Genomic DNA, 23,725 nt, shown 5'->3' on the forward strand with positions numbered 1-23,725 from the left:
GCCACTGGACTGTGGGAGATCCTTGGACCCAGCTCCTGTGTTCTAGGGACCACGCTCGTCAGGATGAGAGGGGACCCAGAGGACCGGTGATGCAGACGTTTGGTGCCTGCGTTGGCAGGGGGAAGACTCCGTCAACCCACGGGAGATTTCTTCGGGATTTCCAGTGCAGGGTGAGGGCAGACAGCCCTCAGAGCATGCACCACCAGGAAACAGTCGAGAAAGCTGGCAGGATGAGGCGCTACAATGTTGCTGGTAGTCATCTTGCTACTTTGTTGCGGTTTTGCAGGTGTCCTGGAGCATTCAGCGGTTGATCCTTGGCAGAAGTCGAAGAGGGAAGTGTAGAGGAACTCTGGTGAGCTCTTGCATTCGTTATCTGAGGAATAGCCCAGAGGAGAGACCCTAAATAGCCAGAAAAGGAGGTGTGGCTACTAAGAAAGGAGGCTTGGCTACTGAAAGAGGTAAGCACCTATCAGGAGGGGTCTCTGACGTCACCTGCTGGCACTGGCCACTCAGAGCAGTCCATTGTGCCCCAACACCTCTGAATCCAAGATGGCAGAGGTCTGGGACACACTGGAGGAGCTCTGGGCACCTTCCCTTGGGGGGTACTGGTCAGGGGAGTTGTCACTCCCCTTTCCTATGTTCAGTTTCGCGCCAGAGCAGGGCTAGGGGATCCCTGAACCGGTGTAGACTGGCATATGCAGAGATGGGCACCATCTGTGCCCATCAAAGCATTTCCAGAGGCTGGGGGAGGCTACTCCTCCCCAGCCCTTCACACCTATTTCCAAAGGGAGAGGGTGTAACACCCTCTCTCAGAGGAAATCCTTTGTTCTGCCTTCCTGGGACTGGGCTGCCCAGACCCCAAGGGGGCAGAAACCTGTCTGAGGGGTTGGCAGCAGCAGCAGCTGCAGTGGAAACCATGGAAAGGCAGTTTGGCAGTACCCGGGTTCTGTGCTATAGACCCGGTGATGCATGGATGTGTCCCCCAAATACCAGAATGGTATAGGGGTGACAATTCCATGATCCTAGACATGTTACATGACCATGTTCGGAGTTACCATTGTGACGCTAAACATAGGTAGTGACCTATGTGTAGTGCACGTGTGTAATGGTGTCCCCGCACTCACAAAGTCCATGGAATTTGCCCTGAATAATGTGGGGGCACCTTGGCTAGTGCCAGGCTGCCCACACACTAAGTAACTTGGCACCTAACCTTCACCAAGTGAGGGTTAGACATATAGGTGACTTATAAGTTACTTATGTGTAGTGAAAAATGGCTGTGAAATAACGTGGACGTTATTTCAGTCAGGCTGCAGTGGCAGTCCTGTGTAAGAATTGTCTGAGTTCCCTATGGGTGGCAAAAGAAATGCTGCAGCCCATAGGGATCTCCTGGAACCCCAATACCCTGGGTACCTCAGTACCATATACTAGGGAATTATAAGGGTGTTCCAGTGTGCCAATGAGAATTGGTAAAATTAGTCACTAGCCTGCAGTGACAATTTTAGAAAGCAGAAAAAGCATAAACACTGAGGTTCTGGTTAGCAGAGCCTCAGTGATACAGTTAGGCACCACACAGGTAACACATACAGGGCATACATTATGAGCACTGGGGTCCTGCCTGGCAGGACCCAAGTGACACATGGGCAAAAACAAACATACATACAGTGAAAATGGGGGTAACATGCCAGGCAAGATGGTACTTTCCTACACCTTCAAACACGAAATCTTGTCTGCAACGATCTTCACGCCGTGGGACATCTTGTAGTGTGTCCTAAGGAAACGTGCAGTTCTTTACTACTGCTTTTCTGGGCTCGGGGGGGGGGGGTAATTTACTTACCTTTACTGTATTCTTACTCTCCCAGCGATTCTGCACACACTACACTTGTCTAGGGAGGAATTTGTGATTCACATTCCACTTTCTTAGTATATGGTTTGTGTTGCCCCTAGACCCATTTTCTCCCTTTGCATTCTATAGCATTTCCTATTGTTTGCATTGTTCTATGACTATTTAATTGCCTAATTTTGGTGTCTAGTGTATATATTGTGTATAATACTTACCTCCAAAAAGAGTATTGCCTCCAAGATATTTTTGGTACTGTGTCACCCAAATAAATACCTTTATTTTTTGTAACACTGAGCATTGTCTTTACTTGTGTATAAGTACTGTGTAACTGTAAGTGGTATTGCATGAGCTTTGCATGTCTCCTAGTTCAGCCTAAGCTGCTCTGCTATAGCTACCTCTATCAGCCTAAGCTGCTAGAACCACCTCTTCTACACTAATAAGGGATAACTGGACCTGGTGTGAGGTGTAAGTACCCAAGGTACCCACTACAAGCCAGGCCAGCCTCCTACACCTACAGTCACACATTTTGGCCGCCAGGGAGATAAGCATTGACTCCCAGTTATCTGGTTCACATTTTGAAATTCAGCCACAGGATGGGTATATCTCTTTCTCGCCCCCTCTCGCTGTCTCTCTCTCGCTGTCTCTCTCTCCCTCTCTCTGTCTCTTGCTCTCTCTCTGTCTCTCTTTCTCCCTCGCTCTTTCTTATCTCTCTCTTTCTGTCTCGCTCTCTCTCCTCTCTCTCTTACTCTCTATCTCTTTCTCTCCTCTCTCACTTTCTCTCTCTCACTGTCGCTCTCTATCTCTCCTCTCTCTCTCTGTCTCTCTCTCTCCCTCTCCATGTCTCTTGCTCTCTCTTGCATGTCTCGCTCTTTCTCTATTTCTCTCATTTTCTCTCTCGCTCTCTCTCTTCTCACTCTCTCTTTCTCTAGATCTCTCTTTTTCTCCTCTCTCTCACTCTCTCTCCCTGTCGCTTTCTCTCTCTGTCTCTATCTATCTTTCTCTGTCTCTCTCTCTCTCTGTGTCTCTTTCTCCCTCTCTCTCCCGTTTACATTAAAGTCACTGTTTCGTTCTTTGCTCACCGCGAGAAAAACCGACACAAAGACAGCAGACCCGAGCCAGGGCCCCTGGACCCAACTACCAAGCCAAGGATGATGAGTGAGAGGAAGGCGGTCTGTGGTGGTCTATGCACTGTTCACTATTTACATTGAGTGAGAGGAAGGCGGTCTGTGGTGGTCTGTGCACTGTTCACTATTTACATTGAGTGACAGGAAGGCGGTCTGTGGTGGTCTGTGCACTGTTCACTATTTACATCGAGTGACAGGAAGGCGGTCTGTGGTGATCTGTGCACTGTTCACTATTTACATCGAGTGACAGGAAGGCGGTCTGTGGTGGTCTGTGCACTGTTCACTATTTACATTAAGTGAGAGGAAGGCGGTCTGTGGTGGTCTGTGCACTGTTCACTATTTACATCGAGTGACAGGAAGGCGGTCTGTGGTGGTCTGTGCACTGTTCACTATTTACATCGAGTGAGAGGAAGGCGGTCTGTGGTGGTCTGTGCACTGTTCACTATTTACATCGAGTGACAGGAAGGCGGTCTGTGGTGGTCTGTGCACTGTTCACTATTTACATCGAGTGACAGGAAGGCGGTCTGTGGTGGTCTGTGCACTGTTCACTATTTACATCGAGTGAGAGGAAGGCGGTCTGTGGTGGTCTGTGCACTGTTCACTATTTACATCGAGTGAGAGGAAGGCGGTCTGTGGTGGTCTGTGCACTGTTCACTATTTACATCGAGTGACAGGAAGGCGGTCTGTGGTGGTCTGTGCACTGTTCACTATTTACATCGAGTGACAGGAAGGCGGTCTGTGGTGGTCTGTGCACTGTTCACTATTTACATCGAGTGACAGGAAGGCGGTCTGTGGTGGTCTGTGCACTGTTCACTATTTACATCGAGTGAGAGGAAGGCGGTCTGTGGTGGTCTGTGCACTGTTCACTATTTACATCGAGTGACAGGAAGGCGGTCTGTGGTGGTCTGTGCACTGTTCACTATTTACATTAAGTGAGAGGAAGGCAGTCTGTGGTGGTCTGTGCACTGGTCTGCGGCGGTCTGTGCACTGTTCGCTGTTTACATTGATTACATTGAGTGAGAGGAAGGCGGTCTGCGGTGGTCTGTGCACTGTTCGCTGTTTACATTGACTGAGAGGAAGTCAGTCTGCGGTGTTCTGTGCACAGTTCGCTGTTTACATTGAGTGAGAGGAAGGCGGTCTGTGGTGGCCTGTGCACTGTTCACTGTTTACATTGAGTGTGAGGAAGGTGGTCTGTGGGGGTCTGTGCACTGTTCATTGTGCACATTCAGTGACAGGAAGGCGGTCTGTGGTGGTCTGTGCACTGTTCACTGTTTACATTGAGTGAGAGGAAGGCGGTCTGTGGGGGTCTGTGCACTGTTCACTGTGCACATTGAGTGACAGGAAGACGGTCTGTGGTAGTGAGAGGAAGGCGGTCTGTGGTGGTCTGTGCACTGTTTACACTGAGTGAGAGGAAGGCGGTCTGTGGTGGTCTGTGCACTGTTCAATGTTTACATTGAGTGAGAGGAAGGCGGTCTGTGGTAGTGAGAGGAAGGTGGTCTGTGGTGGTCTGTGCATGTTTACATTGAGTGAGAGGAAGGCGGTCTGTGGTGGTCTGTGCACTGTTCACTGTGCAGATTGAGTGACAGGAAGGCGGTCTGTGGTAGTGAGAGGAAGGCGGTCTGTGGTGGTCTGTACACTGTTTACACTGAGTAAGAGGAAGGCGGTCTGTGGTGGTCTGTGCACTGTTCAATGTTTACATTGAGTGAGAGGAAGGCGGTCTGTGGTAGTGAGAGGAAGGTGGTCTGTGGTGGTCTGTGCATGTTTACATTGAGTGAGAGGAAGGCAGTCTGTGGTGGTCTGTGCACTGTTCACTGGTCTGTGCACTGTTCAATGTTTACATTGAGTGAGAGGAAGATGGTGTGTGGTGGTCTGTGCACTGTTCGCTGTTTACGTTGAGTGAGAGGAAGGCGGTCTGTGGTGGTCTGTGCACTGTTCACTGTTTACATTGAGTGAGAGGAAGGCGGTCTGTGGTGGTCTGTGCACTGTTCACTGTTTACGTTGAGTGAGAGGAAGGCGGTCTGTGGTGGTCTGTGCACTGTTCGCTGTTTACATTGAGTGAGAGGAAGGCGGTCTGTGGTGGTCTAAAGACTTCAGCTTTGGGGGCGACTGACTCACAGATCACGAGGGGAGACATCACTCAGGCCTCTCCTGGTGCCAGCCTCATGGTCTGATGTTCTCTCCCTCTACACTGTGGCCACGGCCAGAGATGTGCAGATGGAACTGGGTGGAATGTGGTGTGGCCACAGCCAGAGACCTGCAGATGGCACTGGGTGGAATGTGCTGTGACCACAGCCAGAGATCTGCAGATGGCACTGGGTGGAATATGTCTTGACCACAGCCAGGGATCTGCAGATGGCACTAGGTGGAATGTGCTGAGGCTGCAGGAGGTTCTTGTGTGAGGTCACCAGGTGGTTTGTGGTGTTTATTAGAGGTAAAGACTTCACCTTTGGGGGTGACTGACATCACAAGGGTGGGAGGTACCACTCAACCCTCTCCTGGTGCCAGCCTCAGCGTTCAATGTTCTTTTCCTCCACACTGAGGCTGCAGGAGGTTCCTGTGTGATTGTCATCAGGAGGTCTCTGGTGTTTATTTCCTCGTGTTCTGATTGAATATCTTTGCAGAAGCCATATCCGGATGTTTCTATCTCACTGGAGGATCGTGTTCTCTGAATGTGGGCTCCTGGGCTGAGGCCAGACACAGCAGCGTGAGCCTTTCACCACAGAGGGCGAGGGGGGGGGGGGGGGGGGAGGAGGGGAGGGAGGGTGGAGGGAGTGAGGGAGCTTGAGAAGGAGCAAGGGTTTGAGTCATTCACAGAGGTGTTATTGAATATGTTTATTGTATTAAAATGAGGCTCTGGTTTGGTGCTATAAAAGATTGGTCGATGAATGCTGTTCTCTTTAAGCAAATTAAGTAGAATTAATGCTTGCTACATCCTTCAAACTGTTATGAAAGCTTCTACAAATTTAAACTGGATATTCTAGATGTCCACTGATTTAACAACTGCTACTTTAAAGACAAGGTGATTTTCAAAACAAGCATTGGCAAAGTCAATAGGTCTGAGTTAACCGGAACAATGCAAGGAGGCACAACCAAGCAGAAATGATTTTTTCATAAAATAGCTCATTAAAGCCGAAACTTTTTTCTCTGCCAGTTCCTAATGTTGGCGGAGTTGATATCCCTATTTGTGGTAGTATTTGTATTGGTAGTAAAGTGATACTGGCATTGCTATGGTGCTGGGAATGTTACTATGGTTTCAGCAGTGGTGGTATTGGCAGTGTGTGGTACAGGTCATGTGTTCTATTGGTGGTGGTATTAGGAAAAGTGCTGATGGTATACTATTGGTGTAAGAACTGTGGTGGTGGTGATGATAGTGTTGTTGGGGTGGTATTGGTGGAGGCAGTGTTGATGGTGTGGTATTGATGGAGGCAGTGTTTTTGGAGGGAGTATTTTTGGGTGGTATTGGTGGAGGCAGTGTTGATGGTGTGGTATTGGTGGAGGCAGTGTTGATGGTGTGGTATTGGTGGAGGCAGTCTTTTTGAAGGGAGTGTTTTTGGGTGGTATTGGTGGAGGCAGTGTTTTTGGGTGGTATTGGTGGAGGCAGTGTTGTTGGAGTGGTATTGGTGAAGACATTGTTGATGGTGTGGTATTGTTGGAGGCCGCGTTTTTGGGTGGTATTGGTGGAGGCAGTGTTGATGGTGTGGTATTGGTGAAGGCAGTGTTGGGGTGGTATTGGTGGAGGCAGTGTTGAAGGTGTGGTATTGGTGGAGGCAGTGTTGTTGGGGTGATATTGATCGAGGCGGTGTTGATGGTGTGGTATTGGTGGAGGCCATGTTTTTGGGAGGTATTGGTGGAGGCAGTGTTGTTGAGGTGGTATTGATGGTGGCTGTTTTTTTAGGGTGGTTTTGGTAGAGGCAGTGTTATTGGTGGTGGTATTGGTGGAGGCAGTGTTGTTGCTGTGGTATTGGTGGAGACTGAATGGTTGGGGTGGTATTGGTGGAGGCAGTGTTGTTGCTGTGCTATTGGTGGAGGCAGTGTTGTTGGGGTGGGATTGGTGAAGGCAGTATTGTTGGTGTGGTATTGGTGGAGGCCATGTTTTTTGGGTGGTATTGGTGGAGGCAGTGTTGTTGTGGTGGTATTGGTGGAGGCAGTGTTGTTGGGGTGGTATTGGTGGAGGCTGTGTTTTTGGTTGGTATTGGTGGGGGCAGTGTTGTTAGGGGGGTATTGGTGGAGGCAATTTTGTTGGGGTGGTACTGGTGGAGGCAGTGTCATTGTCGTGGTATTGGTAGAGGCAGTGTTGTTGTGGTGGTATTGGTGGAGGCTGTGTTTTTGGTTGGTATTGGTGGGGGCAGTGTTGTTGGTGTGTATTGGTGGAGGCAGTGTTGATGGTGTGGTACTGGTGGAGGCAGTGTTGTTGGGGTGGTATTGGTGAAGGCAGTGTTGTTGTGGTGGTATTGGTGGAGGCAGTGTTGTTGGGGTGGTATTTGTGGAGGCAGTGTTGTTGTGGTGGTATTGGTGGAGGCAGTGTTGTTGTGGTGGTATTGGTGGGGGCAGTGTTGTTGGGGTGGTATTGGTGGAGGCAGTTTTGTTGGGGTGGTACTTGTGGAGGCAGTGTTGTTGTCGTGGTATTGGTAGAGGCAGTGTTGTTGGGGTGGTATTGGTGGAGGCAGTGTTGTTGTGGTGGTATTGGCGGAGGCTGTGTTTTTGGTTGGTATTGGTGGGGACAGTGTTGATGGTGTGTATTGGTGGAGGCAGTGTTGATGGTGTGGTATTGGTGGAGGCAGTGTTGTTGGGGGGGTATTGGTGGAGGCTGTGTTTTTGGTTGGTATTGGTGGAGGCAGTGTTGATGGTGTGTATTGGTGGAGCCAGTGTTGATGGTGTGGTATTGGTGGAGGTAGTGTTGTTGGGGTGGTATTGGTGGAGGCCATGTTTTTTGGGTGGTACTGGTGGAGGCAGTGTTGTTGGGGTGGTATTGGTGGAGGCAGTTTTGTTGTGGTGGTATTGGTGGAGGCAGTGTTGTTGGGGTGGTATTGGTGGAGGCAGTGTTGATGGTGTGGTATTGGTGGAGGCCGTGTTTTTGGAGGGAGTGTTTTTGGGTGGTATTGGTGGAGGCAGTGTTGATGGTGTGGTATTGGTGGAGGCAGTGTTTTTGAAGGGAGTGTTTTTGGGTGGTATTGGTGGAGGCAGTGTTTTTGGGTGGTATTGGTGGAGGCAGTGTTGTTGGAGTGGTATTGGTGAAGACAGTGTTGATGGTGTGGTATTGTTGGAGGCCGCGTTTTTGGGTAGTATTGGTGGAGGCAGTGTTGATGGTGTGGTATTGGTGGAGGCAGTGTTGGGGTGGTATTGGTGGAGGCAGTGTTGAAGGTGTGGTATTGGTGGAGGCAGTGTTGTTGGGGTGATATTGATCGAGGCGGTGTTGATGGTGTGGTATTGGTGGAGGCCATGTTTTTGGGTGGTATTGGTGGAGGCAGTGTTGTTGAGGTGGTATTGATGGTGGCTGTTTTTTTAGGGTGGTATTGGTAGAGGCAGTGTTATTGGTGGTGGTATTGGTGGAGGCAGTGTTGTTGCTGTGGTATTGGTGGAGACTGAATGGTTGGGGTGGTATTGGTGGAGGCAGTGTTGTTGCTGTGGTATTGGTGGAGGCAGTGTTGTTGGGGTGGGATTGGTGAAGGCAGTATTGTTGGTGTGGTATTGGTGGAGGCCATGTTTTTTGGGTGGTATTGGTGGAGGCAGTGTTGTTGTGGTGGTATTGGTGGAGGCAGTGTTGTTGGGGTGGTGTTGGTGGAGGATGTGTTTTTAGTTGGTATTGGTGGGGGCAGTGTTGTTAGGGGGGTATTGGTGGAGGCAGTTTTGTTGGGGTGGTACTGGTGGAGGCAGTGTCATTGTCGTGGTATTGGTAGAGGCAGTGTTGTTGTGGTGGTATTGGTGGAGGCTGTGTTTTTGGTTGGTATTGGTGGGGGCAGTGTTGTTGGTGTGTATTGGTGGAGGCAGTGTTGATGGTGCGGTACTGGTGGAGGCAGTGTTGTTGGGGTGGTATTGGTGGAGGCAGTGTTGTTGTGGTGGTATCGGTGGAGGCAGTGTTGTTGGGGTGGTATTTGTGGAGGCAGTGTTGTTGTGGTGGTATTGGTGGAGGCTGTGTTTTTGGTTGGTATTGGTGGGGGCAGTGTTGTTGGGGTGGTATTGGTGGAGGCAGTTTTGTTGGGGTGGTACTGGTGGAGGCAGCGTTGTTGTCGTGGTATTGGTTGAGGCAGTGTTGTTGGGGTGGTATTGGTGGAGGCAGTGTTGATGGTGTGGTATTGGTAGAGGCAGTGTTGTTGGGGGGGTATTGGTGGAGGCAGTGTTGATGGTGTGGTATTGGTGGAGGCAGTGTTTTTGGAGGGAGTGTTTTTGGGTGGTATTGGTGGAGGCAGTGTTGATGGTGTGGTATTGGTGGAGGCAGTGTTTTTGAAGGGAGTGTTTTTGGGTGGTATTGGTGGAGGCAGTGTTTTTGGGTGGTATTGGTGGAGGCAGTGTTGTTGGAGTGGTATTGGTGAAGACATTGTTGATGGTGTGGTATTGTTGGAGGCCGCGTTTTTGGGTGGTATTGGTGGAGGCAGTGTTGATGGTGTGGTATTGGTGGAGGCAGTGTTGGGGTGGTATTGGTGGAGGCAGTGTTGAAGGTGTGGTATTGGTGGAGGCAGTGTTGTTGGGGTGATATTGATCGAGGCGGTGTTGATGGTGTGGTATTGGTGGAGGCCATGTTTTTGGGAGGTATTGGTGGAGGCAGTGTTGTTGAGGTGGTATTGATGGTGGCTGTTTTTTTAGGGTTGTTTTGGTAGAGACAGTGTTATTGGTGGTGGTATTGGTGGAGGCTGTGTTTTTGGTTGGTATTGGTGGGGGCAGTGTTGTTGGGGTGGTATTGGTGGAGGCTGTCACGGTTTCGGGCGGGTCTGATCAGGACTTTGGTTGGGACACCCCTTGAGGTCACCGAATGTCCTAAAGAGGTAGTATACTGGGGCAGAGGAGCAGCTAAAGGCATACACGGAAAGGACAGCTATGAACAGGCACAGGAAAGTAAAAGCAGAGCAACCCTTGTGTGAACAAACAAGTAACAGATTACTAGTGGACAAACACGCTGGGGTTGTACACAGAGTAAGGCGCAGAACCTCCCACAGTGACAGGGAATCTCAATGCCTCTGTGCAGTTTGCTCTTACAGATAGTCACCCTGCCAGCCCCATAGAAAGGAGGCAGCAGAAGTGATTCTGTCTCTGGACCCTAGAGCACAGACAAGGAAAGTACTTACATACACAAGACACGCTCTTGAGGGTCCAGCTGGAAACACAGTGGCGATTCCTGAGATAAACAGCAATAGCACACTGTCACTGTTAGGCACGAAATACAACGTATAACACTTGACAAGGATGGGGGCTGGAATTGCCTCCTGGAAACCAGGAGCCAACCCCAGTACACAGGAGGACATGTAAACACTGGTGAAGACTGATAGAACACTTACCAGACACAAAGAACCAAGAAGAAACAGAAACAGAAGGGAACAAACAAAGAGGCAGAGGCAAGAACTAGGAACAGGCTCAGGCTGAAGCAAAGGCGGGACTAGGACTTGAAAACAGGGCGCAAACTTCTGGCTGGGACAAACAGAGACAGGACTGGGAAACTGAGAACAGGCTCTGGCTGGAACAGGCAAGGACAGGACTGGAATACAGGGAGTAGGAAAAGAGCAGTAAACAGGACTGGGAAACAGAGAGCAGGTTCAGGCTGAAACAAGGCAGGAGCAGGGCAGAGAAACAGGGAGCAGGCTCTGGAAGAAACAAACAGGTACAAGGCTAAGAAGTAGGGAGCAGACTCTGGCTGGAACAATCAGGAGCAGGGCAGAGAAACAGGAAACAGGATCAAGCTGGAACAGAACAGGAACAGGAACAAAACTGGAACTCCATCCGACAAAGGGTCTGTAACACAAAGGAATCAAAGTCCGATGCACGACAGGGAGCTTGAGGAAATGGCTGCTTATAAGCAGTTCCAAGCTGGGCTGCACAGGAGAGGTTTCAGGTGTGTGTGGTTTCGGACACTTCCAAGTCCTGGAGGAGAGGATCCAGTGAAAAGGAGCAACTGGACTTCTCCCATTGAAAACAATGGGAAACAGAATCCGGGTTTTCCTGACTACCAAGCTGTGCATTATGGGATTTGCAGTCCCAAGAAGCAAATGTAGTCCTACACAAGTGTACCATGGAGAAAAGAGAAACAAACAGGAGTCAGCAAGTGACCCTAGATAGTTGTTCAAGGTGATTCCCAGACTTCTGACAGTCCCCTTACAGCGCCCCCTGGAAATGGGACGACCGAGTCGTAACAGAGGCAGTTTTGTTGGGGTGGTACTGGTGGAGGCAGTGTTGTTGTCGTGGTATTGGTAGAGGCAGTGTTGCTGGGGTGGTATTGGTGGAGGCAGTGTTGTTGTGGTGGTATTGGCGGAGGCTGTGTTTTTGGTTGGTATTGGTGGGGACAGTGTTGATGGTGTGTATTGGTGGAGGCAGTGTTGATGGTGTGGTATTGGTGGAGGCAGTGTTGTTGGGGGGGTATTGGTGGAGGCTGTGTTTTTGGTTGGTATTGGTGGAGGCAGTGTTGATGGTGTGTATTGGTGGAGCCAGTGTTGATGGTGTGGTATTGGTGGAGGTAGTGTTGTTGGGGTGGTATTGGTGGAGGCCATGTTTTTTGGGTGGTATTGGTGGAGGCAGTGTTGTTGTGGTGGTATTGGTGGAGGCAGTGTTGTTGTCGTGGTATTGTTAGAGGCAGTGTTGTTGGGGTGGTATTGGTGGAGGAAGTATTGTTGTGGTTGTATTGGTGGAGGCTGTGTTTTTGGTTGGTATTGGAGGGGGCAGTGTTGATGGTGTGTATTGGTGGAGGCAGTGTTGATGGTGTGGTACTGGTGGAGGCAGTGTTGTTGGGGTGGTATTGGTGGAGGCAGTTTTGTTGTGGTGGTATTGGTGGAGGCAGTGTTGCTGGAGTGGTATTGGTGAAGACAGTGTTGATGGTGTGGTATTGTTGGAGGCCGCGTTTTTGGGTGGTATTGGTGGAGGCAGTGTTGATGGTGTGGTATTGGTGGAGGCAGTGTTGGGGTGGTATTGGTGGAGGCAGTGTTGAAGGTGTGTATTGGTGGAGCCAGTGTTGATGGTGTGGTATTGGTGGAGGCAGTGTTGTTGGGGTGGTGTTGGTGGAGGATGTGTTTTTAGTTGGTATTGGTGGGGGCAGTGTTGTTAGGGGGGTGTTGGTGGAGGCAGTTTTGTTGGGGTGGTACTGGTGGAGGCAGTGTCATTGTCGTGGTATTGGTAGAGGCAGTGTTGTTGTGGTGGTATTGGTGGAGGCTGTGTTTTTGGTTGGTATTGGTGGGGGCAGTGTTGTTGGTGTGTATTGGTGGAGGCAGTGTTGATGGTGCGGTACTGGTGGAGGCAGTGTTGTTGGGGTGGTATTGGTGGAGGCAGTGTTGTTGTGGTGGTATCGGTGGAGGCAGTGTTGTTGGGGTGGTATTTGTGGAGGCAGTGTTGTTGTGGTGGTATTGGTGGAGGCTGTGTTTTTGGTTGGTATTGGTGGGGGCAGTGTTGTTGGGGTGGTATTGGTGGAGGCAGTTTTGTTGGGGTGGTACTGGTGGAGGCAGCGTTGTTGTCGTGGTATTGGTTGAGGCAGTGTTGTTGGGGTGGTATTGGTGGAGGCAGTGTTGTTGTGGTGGTATTGGCGGAGGCTGTGTTTTTGGTTGGTATTGGTGGGGACAGTGTTGATGGTGTGTATTGGTGGAGGCAGTGTTGATGGTGTGGTATTGGTAGAGGCAGTGTTGTTGGGGGGTATTGGTGGAGGCAGTGTTGATGGTGTGGTATTGGTGGAGGCAGTGTTTTTGGAGGGAGTGTTTTTGGGTGGTATTGGTGGAGGCAGTGTTGATGGTGTGGTATTGGTGGAGGCAGTGTTTTTGAAGGGAGTGTTTTTGGGTGGTATTGGTGGAGGCAGTGTTTTTGGGTGGTATTGGTGGAGGCAGTGTTGTTGGAGTGGTATTGGTGAAGACATTGTTGATGGTGTGGTATTGTTGGAGGCCGCGTTTTTGGGTGGTATTGGTGGAGGCAGTGTTGATGGTGTGGTATTGGTGGAGGCAGTGTTGGGGTGGTATTGGTGGAGGCAGTGTTGAAGGTGTGGTATTGGTGGAGGCAGTGTTGTTGGGGTGATATTGATCGAGGCGGTGTTGATGGTGTGGTATTGGTGGAGGCCATGTTTTTGGGAGGTATTGGTGGAGGCAGTGTTGTTGAGGTGATATTGATGGTGGCTGTTTTTTTAGGGTGGTTTTGGTAGAGGCAGTGTTATTGGTGGTGGTATTGGTGGAGGCAGTGTTGTTGCTGTGGTATTGGTGGAGACTGAATGGTTGGGGTGGTATTGGTGGAGGCAGTGTTGTTGCTGTGGTATTGGTGGAGGCAGTGTTGTTGGGGTGGGATTGGTGAAGGCAGTATTGTTGGTGTGGTATTGGTGGAGGCCATGTTTTTTGGGTGGTGTTGGTGGAGGCAGTGTTGTTGTGGTGGTATTGGTGGAGGCAGTGTTGTTGGGGTGGTATTGGTGGAGGCTGTGTTTTTGGTTGGTATTGGTGGGGGCAGTGTTGTTAGGGGGGTATTGGTGGAGGCAGTTTTGTTGGGGTGGTACTGGTGGAGGCAGTGTCATTGTCGTGGTATTGGTAGAGGCAGTGTTGTTGTGGTGGTATTGGTGGAGGCTGTGTTTTTGGTTGGTATTGGTGGGGGCAGTGTTGTTGGTGTGTATTGGTGGAGGCAGTGTTGATGGTGCGGTACTGTTGGAGGCAGTGTTGTTGGGGTGGTATTGGTGGAGGCAGTGTTGTTGTGGTGGTATTGGTGGAGGCAGTGTTGTTGTGGTGGTATTGGTGGAGGCTGTGTTTTTGGTTGGTATTGGTGGGGGCAGTGTTGTTGGGGTGGTATTGGTGGAGGCAGTTTTGTTGGGGTGGTACTGGTGGAGGCAGTGTTGTTGTCGTGGTATTGGTAGAGGCAGTGTTGTTGGGGTGGTATTGGTGGAGGCAGTGTTGTTGTGGTGGTATTGGCGGAGGCTGTGTTTTTGGTTGGTATTGGTGGGGACAGTGTTGATGGTGTGTATTGGTGGAGGCAGTGTTGATGGTGTGGTATTGGTGGAGGCAGTGTTGTTGGGGGGGTATTGGTGGAGGCTGTGTTTTTGGTTGGTATTGGTGGAGGCAGTGTTGATGGTGTGTATTGGTGGAGCCAGTGTTGATGGTGTGGTATTGGTGGAGGTAGTGTTGTTGGGGTGGTATTGGTGGAGGCCATGTTTTTTGGGTGGTATTGGTGGAGGCAGTGTTGTTGTGGTGGTATTGGTGGAGGCAGTGTTGTTGTCGTGGTATTGGTAGAGGCAGTGTTGTTGGGGTGGTATTGGTGGAGGAAGTATTGTTGTGGTTGTATTGGTGGAGGCTGTGTTTTTGGTTGGTATTGGTGGGGGCAGTGTTGATGGTTTGTATTGGTGGAGGCAGTGTTGATGGTGTGGTACTGGTGGAGGCAGTGTTGTTGGGGTGGTATTGGTGGAGGCAGTTTTGTTGTGGTGGTATTGGTGGAGGCAGTGTTGTTGGGGTGGTATTGGTGGAGGCAGTGTTGATGGTGTTGTATTGGTGCAGGCAGTGTTTTTGGAGGGAGTGTTTTTGGGTGGTATTGGTGGAGGCAGTGTTGATGGTGTGGTATTGGTGGAGGCAGTGTTTTTGAAAGGAGTGTTTTTGGGTGGTATTGGTGGAGGCAGTGTTTTTGGGTGGTATTGGTGGAGGCAGTGTTGTTGGAGTGGTATTGGTGAAGACAGTGTTGATGGTGTGGTATTGTTGGAAGCCGCGTTTTTGGGTGGTATTGGTGGAGGCAGTGTTGATGGTGTGGTATTGGTGGAGGCAGTGTTGGGGTGGTATTGGTGGAGGCAGTGTTGAAGGTGTGGTATTGGTGGAGGCAGTGTTGTTGTGGTGATATTGATCGAGGCGGTGTTGATGGTGTGGTATTGGTGGAGGCCATGTTTTTGGGTGGTATTGGTGGAGGCAGTGTTGTTGAGGTGGTATTGATGGTGGCTGTTTTTTTAGGGTGGTATTGGTAGAGGCAGTGTTATTGGTGGTGGTATTGGTGGAGGCAGTGTTGTTGCTGTGGTATTGGTGGAGACTGAATGGTTGGGGTGGTATTGGTGGAGGCAGTGTTGTTGCTGTGGTATTGGTGGAGGCAGTGTTGTTGGGGTGGGATTGGTGAAGGCAGTATTGTTGGTGTGGTATTGGTGGAGGCCATGTTTTTTGGGTGGTATTGGTGGAGGCAGTGTTGTTGTGGTGGTATTGGTGGAGGCAGTGATGTTGGGGTGGTGTTGGTGGAGGATGTGTTTTTAGTTGGTATTGGTGGGGGCAGTGTTGTTAGGGGGTATTGGTGGAGGCAGTTTTGTTGGGGTGGTACTGGTGGAGGCAGTGTCATTGTCGTGGTATTGGTAGAGGCAGTGTTGTTGTGGTGGTATTGGTGGAGGCTGTGTTTTTGGTTGGTATTGGTGGAAGCAGTGTTGTGGTGGTATTGGTGGAGGCAGTGGTGGAGGCAGTGTTGTTGTTGTGGTATTGGTAGAGGCAGTGTTGTTGGGGTGGTATTGGTGGAGGCAGTGTTGTGGTGTTATTGGTGGAGGTTGTGTTTTTGGTTGGTATTGGTGGAGGCAGTGTTGATGGTGTGTATTGGTGGAGGCAGTGTTGATGGTGTGGTATTGGTGGAGGCAGTGTTGTTGGGGTGGTATTGGTGGAGGCAGTGTTGTTGGGTTGGTATTGGTGGAGGCAGTTTAGATGGGGTGGAACTGGTGGAGGCAGTGTTGTTGGGGTGGTATTGGTGGAGGCAGTGTTGGTGGTGGTATTGGTGGAGACAGTGTTGGTGGTATTGGTGGAGGAAGTCTTGTTGGTGTGGTAATGGTGATGTTTATGTGTTTAATAAAGCTCTTCTATGACCCACTGGGGTATCAAGGCGCTGAAAAACGACCATAAATAAACCTGCTGCTGGTATTTGGATAGCCAGGCCCTCAGCCTTCTCCTGGAGCTCTGATGGTCCAACTCTCCTCTAAGGGCATCGGAGAGCACATTCCACCTCTGTGCAGCAAATACTGAAAAGGCTCAGCTCCACCTGTCCTACGAAGAACTTTAGGAACTATCAGGTTCATCTTGGAGGGGGATCTCAGTGTTCATGTGGGAGGATCACAGTGTGATATTGTCATTTAAAGAAAAAATAGCAATATTTACAATCAATTGCCGGTCAGACTGCAGCAATGAACACCGGTGAAAATACAAGCATATTAAAATGCTGTTTGTCATTGCATTTATGCCAATGTGAACACGATGCCTCAAAAAGACTACATGCCAATAAAACATATACAAATAAATAATTATTTCATGGCAGAACATCACAAATACATCACAATGTGAAACTGGCATTTGTTTTATCCATACTTGGCATTAGCTCATCAATGTAATGCAAATAACACATTTTAAAAAACACCAAGACAAGTTTTACAAACAGTAAAAAAAATATTGACTATATTGATAAGCAAATTCTGATAAGCTTACTGAAACAAAACCTTGGAGTGATTTATGTAAATCGGGAGTATACTGTAGTATATATGTATATACATCACCCAGTGTCGGTCGCCCCTGGGTAGTTATAGTTAGCATTAGGGGTTGGCGAAATATTTCCTTCCTCTGGTGGAATTGGCAGAAGTTTGGCGACTCCGCATTACTCTTGTAACATCGAGTTTTGGTCAAATTCCGCCAATCACTGTGTGGTGAAACTTTTTTCTGGTGCCTGTGCCAAAACAGAAAGTTGGTGAGTGCGAGAGAGATTTGGTGTCCCTTAGCGTGATTTTCTGTCACTAGAAGCAGCTGTCACTTGGAGACAGTCCTACCTGTGTCCAGTCCTCCTCCTTCTGCTCTGCTTGTACCAGAGTTTCTGCCACCAAGCCTGGTTTGGGAAGCAGCTGTCACTTGGAGACAGTCCTACCTGTGTCCAGTCCTCCTCCTTCTGCTCTGCTTGTGCCAGAGTGTCTGCCACCAAGCCTGGTTTGGGAAGCAGCTGTCACTTGGAGACTGTCCTACCTGTGTCCAGTCCTCCTCCTTCTGCTCTGCTTGTACCAGAGTGTCTGCCTCCGAGCCTGTGACAGGGAGCAGGTGTCACTTGGAGACGGTCCTTAGGGTGTCCAGCCCTCCTCCTTCTGCTCTGCTTGTACCAGAGTGTCTGCCCTGAGCCTGTGTACAGATCCTTCCTGTGTTTATGTATGTATGTATATATGCATGTATGTATGTAGTATTTCTATAGCACAAACCCAGTCAGTCCCCTCTGAGAGGGTCCCACCTCCCCGGAGACACACCTCAGCACTGAACATGGAAAAGTAGTTAATTAATGTATGTATATACATATGTATGTATGTATGTACGTATGTATGTGCGTACATATGTATCTACACATATATGTATGTATTTATGTGCGTGTGTGTGTAGTATTTCTATAGCACAAACCAGTCCCCCTTGAAAGGGGCCCACATCCCTGGAGATGCACCTCTGCACTGAACATGGAGAGATTTGTGATTTGTGTATGTATGAACCTGTGTATGTATGTATGTATGTATTAATGTATGCATTTATGTATGTGTGGATGTGTATTTATATATATATATACATATATATATATATATATTTATATATATATATATATATATATATATGAATATGCATGTATATATGTATGTATATATTTATGTATGTAGTATTTATGTATATAGTATTTCTATAGCACAAACCTAGCCAGAAGGCATCCGAGAGCTGTTCCGGGTTAAAGGGTAGCATAACGTTGACGTGTGACAGGAAAGGTAGCTGGTGTGTGGGTGGTTAATGCATTGTGATCTAGAGTTTTTCAAAGAGTTGCAGCTTCACTTCTTTCCTAAACGGGAGCAGAGTCGGGCGGTCCTGATGGACACAGGGATTACTGCAGACCCTGGATTCAGAGACGGAAAAGGCCTGTTGCCTTGTTTTTACACTTGGCATGGGCAAAGTGAGGAACTCCCCAGGGGCCTCACCTTCCAACCTTTAACATACAATTCTATATTATTTGGAATCATGGGGTTTGAGTTGTCAGAAAATGTGTAATAAAATACAAAGTTCCGAACAGGGCCCCTGCCGTGTGTCTTGTCCAGAGTCACCAAAATCCCTAAGATGATACTTATTATTCTGTAATATAATGGTGCCCCGGCTATGGTTCTGCAGAGACCTGGTGTACTTGAGACCAGATAAGTGGTGGTGCTGGCCATGGTGGCTTCGTAAAAGATGCCTCTGTTTTTTGAAGATGGTGTGGTCTGGCAAGGTGGATTCAGGAGTTCCATTAGGGTGGAGGTGATGTGGCCCTGGATGAGATGTGCTGTACCATGTAGGATGCCCCTGAGTGGTGCCTGTGTGGAGTCTGGGAGACCATGGAGCAGTGCGTTCCCACCATCAAGATGCGAGAGTCGAAGGGCTTGAACTGCATCTCTGAAGTCCCTTTAGAAGTTTCACGGGGCATATACAAAGCGTGCCCACTCAGAAGACCCACAGTGTTATCAGTTTTCAGGCAAGTGACACTTACGCGGCAGCAGAATGTAATCCAGAGCCACCCCCACCGGGAGCAGAAAACACAAGTGTATACAATGGCTGTCACGGACGGCAAGTGAGGATGGGGGATCAATGGTGTGGACCCGGAAGAAGAGGAGGCCTGGTTACAGAAGATGATGTCTGGTTACACAAGATAGAGGCGTGGTTACATAAGATGGGATCCTGGTTACAGAAGAGGGGGCCTGGTTACACAAGATGGGGATCTAATTACAGAAGGGGAGATCTGGTTACATAAGATGGGAGCCTGGTTACAGAAAAGGAGGCCTGGTAACACATGATGGGAGCCTGGTTACATGAGATGGGGGCCTGGTTACAGAAGAGGAGGCCTGGTTACATAAGATGAGTCCTTGTTACATAAGATAGGGGCCTGGGTACATAAGATGGTGTAGGAAAGTACCATCTTGCCTGGCATGTTACCCCCACATTTCACTATATATATGTTGTTTTAGTGTATGTGTCACTGGGACCCTGCCAGCCAGGGCCCCAGTGCTCATAAGTGTGCCCTGTATGTGTTACCTGTGTTATGACTAACTGTCTCACTGAGGCTCTTCTAATCAGAACCTCAGTAGTTATGCTCTCTCTGCTTTCTAAATTGTCACTAACAGGCTAGTGAACAATTTCACCAATTCACATTGGCATACTGGAACACCCTTATAATTCCCTAGTATATGGTACTGAGGTACCCAGGGTATTGGGGTTCCAGGAGATCCCTATGGGCTACAGCATTTCTTTTGCCACCCATAGGGAGCTCTGACAATTCTTACACAGGCCTGCCACTGCAGCCTGAGTGAAATAACGTCCACGTTATTTCACAGCCATTTACCACTGCACTTAAGTACCTTATAAGTCACCTATATGTCTAACTTTCACCTGGTGAAGGTTGGGTGCTAAGTTTCTTAGTGTGTGGGCACCCTGGCACTAGCCAGGTGCCCCCACATCGTTCAGGGCAAATTCCCCGGACTTTGTGAGTGCGGGGACACCATTTCACGCGTGCACTATACATAGGTCACTACCTATGTATAGCGTCACAATGGTAACTCCGAACATGGCCATCTAACATGTCTAAGATCATGGAATTGTCACCCCAATGCCATTCTGGCATTGGGAAGACAATTCCATGATCCCCGAGTCTCTAGCACAGACCCGGGTACTGCCAAACTGCCTTTCCCGGGGTTTCACTGCAGCTGCTGCTGCTGCCAACCCCTCAGACAGGTTTCTGCCCTCCTGGGGTCCAGCCAGGCTTGGCCCAGGAAGGCAGAACAAAGGACTTCCTCAGAGAGAGGGTGTTACACCCTCTCCCTTTGGAAAAAGGTGTCAGGGCTGGGGAGGAGTAGCCTCCCCCAGCCTCTGGAAATGCTTTGATGGGCACAGATGGTGCCCTTCTCTGCATAAGCCAGTCTACACCGGTTCAGGGATCCCCCAGCCCTGCTCTGGCGCGAAACTGGACAAAGGAAAGGGGAGTGACCACTCCCCTGACCTGCACTTCCCAGGGGAGGTGCCCAGAGCTCCTCCAGTGTGCTCCAGACCTCTGCCACCTTGGAAACGGAGGTGTTGCCGGCACACTGGACTGCTCTGAGTGGCCAGTGCCAGCAGGTGACGTCAGAGACTCCTTCTGATAGGCTCTTACCTGTGTTACTAGCCTATCCTCCTTCCTAGTTAGCCAAACCTCCTTTTCTGGCTATTTAGGGTCTCTGCTTTGGGGAATTCTTCAGATACCGAATGCAAGAGCTCACCAGAGTTCCTCTGCATCTCTTTCTTCACCTTCTGCCAAAGGATCGACCGCTGACTGCTCAGGACGCCTGCAAAACCGCAACAAAGTAGCAAAGATGACTACTGCAACCTTGTATCACTTATCCTGCCGCCTTCTCGACTGTTTCCTGTGGTGCATGCTCTGGGGGTAGCCTGCCTCCTTTCTGCACCAGGAGCTCTGAAGAAATCTCCTGTGGGACGACGGAATCTTCCACCTGCAACCGCAGGCAACGAAAAGACTGCATCACCGGTCCTCTGGATTCTCTCTCAGCACAACGAGCGTGGTCCCTGGAACTCAGCAACTCTGTCCAAGTGAATCCCACAGTCCAGTGACTCTTCAGTCCAAGTTTGGTGGAGGTAAGTCCTTGCCTCCCCACGCTAGACTGCATTGCTGGGTACCGCGTGATTTGCAGCTGCTCCGGCTCCTGTGCACTCTTCCAGGATTTCCTTTGGGCACAGCCAAGCCTGGGTCCCTGACACTCTAACCTGCAGTGCACAACCTTCTGAGTTGTCCTCTGGCGTCGTGGGACTTCCTTTTGTGTCTTCGGGTTGACTCCGGTTCACTCCTCTTCCAAGTGCCTGATCCAGTACTTCTGCGGGTGCTGCCTGCTTCTGTGAGGGCTCCCTGACTTGCTGAGCGCCCCCTCTCTCTCCTCATCCAAGTGGTGACATCCTGGTCCCTCCGGGGCCACAGCAGCATCCAAAAACCCTAACTGCGACCCTTGCAGCTAGCAAGGCTTGTTTGCAGTCCTTCTGCGTGGGAACACCTCTGCAAGCTTCTTCACGACGTGGGACATCCATCCTCCAAAGGGGAAGTTTCTAGCCCTCTTCGTTCTTGCAGAATCCACAGCTTCTACCATCATGTAGCAGCTTCTTTGCACCCTCAGCTGGCATTTCCTGGGCATCTGCCCACTCTCGATATTGTCGCTACTCTTGGACTTGGTCCCCTTGTTTCACAGGTACTCAGGTCCGGAAATCCACTATTGTTGCTTTGCTGGTGTTGGTCTTCCTTGCAGAAACCCCCTATCACGACTTCTGTGCTCTCTGGGGGTTATAGGTGCACTTTACAGCTATTTTTCAGGGTCTTGGGGTGGGCTATTTTTCTAACCCTCACTGTTTTCTTACAGTCCCAGCGACCCTCTACAAGTTCACATAGGTTTGGGGTCCATTCATGGTTCGCATTCCACTTTTGGAGTATATGGTTTGTGTTGCCCCTATACCTATGTGCTCCTATTGCAATCTATTGTAACTTTACACTGCTTGCATTACTCCCTTTTGCTATTACTGCATATTTTTGGTATTGTGTACAATATCTTGTGTATATTTGGCACCTTCATACTGAGGGTACTCACTGAGATACTTTTGGCATATTGTCATAAAAATAAAGTACCTTTATTTTTAGTAACTCTGTGTATTGTGTTTTATTATGATATTGTGCATATGACACCAGTGGTATGGTAGGAGCCTTGCATGTCTCCTAGTTCAGCCTAAGCTGCTCTGCTATAGCTACCTTCTATCAGCCTAAGCTGCTAGAAACACCTCTTCTACACTAATAAGGGATAACTGGACCTGGTACAGAGTGTAAGTACCCCTTGGTACCCACTACAAGCCAGGCCAGCCTCCTACAGATGGGAGCCTGGGTACAGAAGAAAAAGCCTGGTTACAGAAGAGGAGGCCTGGTTACAGAAGAGGAGGCCTGGTTACAGAAGAGGAGGCCTGGTTACATTAGATGGGGGCCTGGTGACAGAAGAGGAGGCCAGGTTACATAAGATGGGGGCCTGGTTACATTAGATGGGGCCTGGTTACATACGATGGGGGCCTGGTTACAGAATAGGGGGCCTGGTTGCCTAAGATGGGGGCCTGGTTACAGAAGAGGGGGCCTGGTTACATAAGATGGGAGCCTGGTTACATTAGATGGGGGCCTGGTTACAGGAGAGGATGCCAGGTTACATGAAATGGGGGACCGGTTACAGAATAGGAGGCCTGGTTACAGAAGATGGGAGCCTGGTTACAGAAGAAGAGGCCTGGTTACAGAAGAAGAGGCCTGGTTACAGAAGATGGGAGCCTGGTTACAGGAGAAGAGGCCTGGTTACAGAATAGGAAGCATGGTTACAGAAGAGGAGGCCTGGTTGCTGCTAACGCCTTCACGTAGCACAGCACAGTTTACTTTTAAGAAACAAAAAGGTCCTACCTCCTTCTTGAAAGTCTTAAACCCCCCAAAAGGATCTCCCTGAATGTTGGTGGACTGAGGCCTCCTCGGAGGCTGGGAGTAAACGGTACCTCGATGCAGAGGCTGCAATGCTGTGGTTCAGCTGGGACCCTGCAAGGAAGCAGTGAAGTCAGAACATCACACACATGCGCACATTTAACATAAGAATGATTGCAGTTATTTTTGACTCTTTTCACGTACCAGTGTTTTCAAAACTGCTCCTGTTGCAGAGGGCTCCTTCCTTCCTGTCTATCTCCACAAAAGAAGTCCTGTGAAGGGTTTCACTCCTACCATGTGACTAACCACAACCCCAGCTAGGTTAATTCCATGGCCAGAGATGAGCTCAAGAGGCATGTAAGCCCCTCCTTAGAGAGGTAAGTACCTGTGTTGGGCTCCTTGTTGTGAGCCAGGGGGGTGAAACCATCAGCTCCGATCCAAGACCAGCTCCAGGGTTTCCTGGTGCCGGCTAGTGAGGAGGTTTGTTCTATAACTGGAAGAGATCACTGCGGAAGGATACTGTGGAAGGATACTGCTGTGATGTGGAGTGAGTACTGATCACTGCAAAAGGATACTACTATGACGTAGTACTGATCATTGTGGAAGGATACTACTGTGAGGTAAAGTGAGTACTGATCACTGCGGAAGGATACTGTGGAAGATTACTACCATGACATAGAGTGAGTACTGATGACTGTGGAAGGATACTGCAATAACATATCACTGATTACTAATGAAGGATACTACTGTGACGTTGAGTGAATACTGATCACTGCGGAATGATACTGCCATGACTTATCACTGGTCACTGCTGAAGGATACTACTGTGATGTAGTACTGATCATTGTGGAAGGATACTACTGTGATGTAGTACTGATCATTGTGGAAGGATACTACTGTGACGTTCAGTGAGTACTGATCACTGCTGAAGCATACTACTGTGACGTAGTACTGATCACTGTGGAAGGATACTGCCGTGACATAGAGTGAGTACTGATCACTGCGGAAGGATACCTCTGTGACGTAGTACTGATCACTGTGGAAGGATACTACTGTGACAACGTACTGATCACTGTGGAAGGATACTACTGTGACGTAGTACTAATCACTGTGGAAGGATAGTGCTGTGACCTAGAGTGAGTACAGATCACCAGGG

This window comes from Pleurodeles waltl, chromosome 4_1 (assembly GCF_031143425.1).
Source record: "Pleurodeles waltl isolate 20211129_DDA chromosome 4_1, aPleWal1.hap1.20221129, whole genome shotgun sequence".
Lineage (NCBI taxonomy): Eukaryota > Metazoa > Chordata > Amphibia > Caudata > Salamandridae > Pleurodeles > Pleurodeles waltl.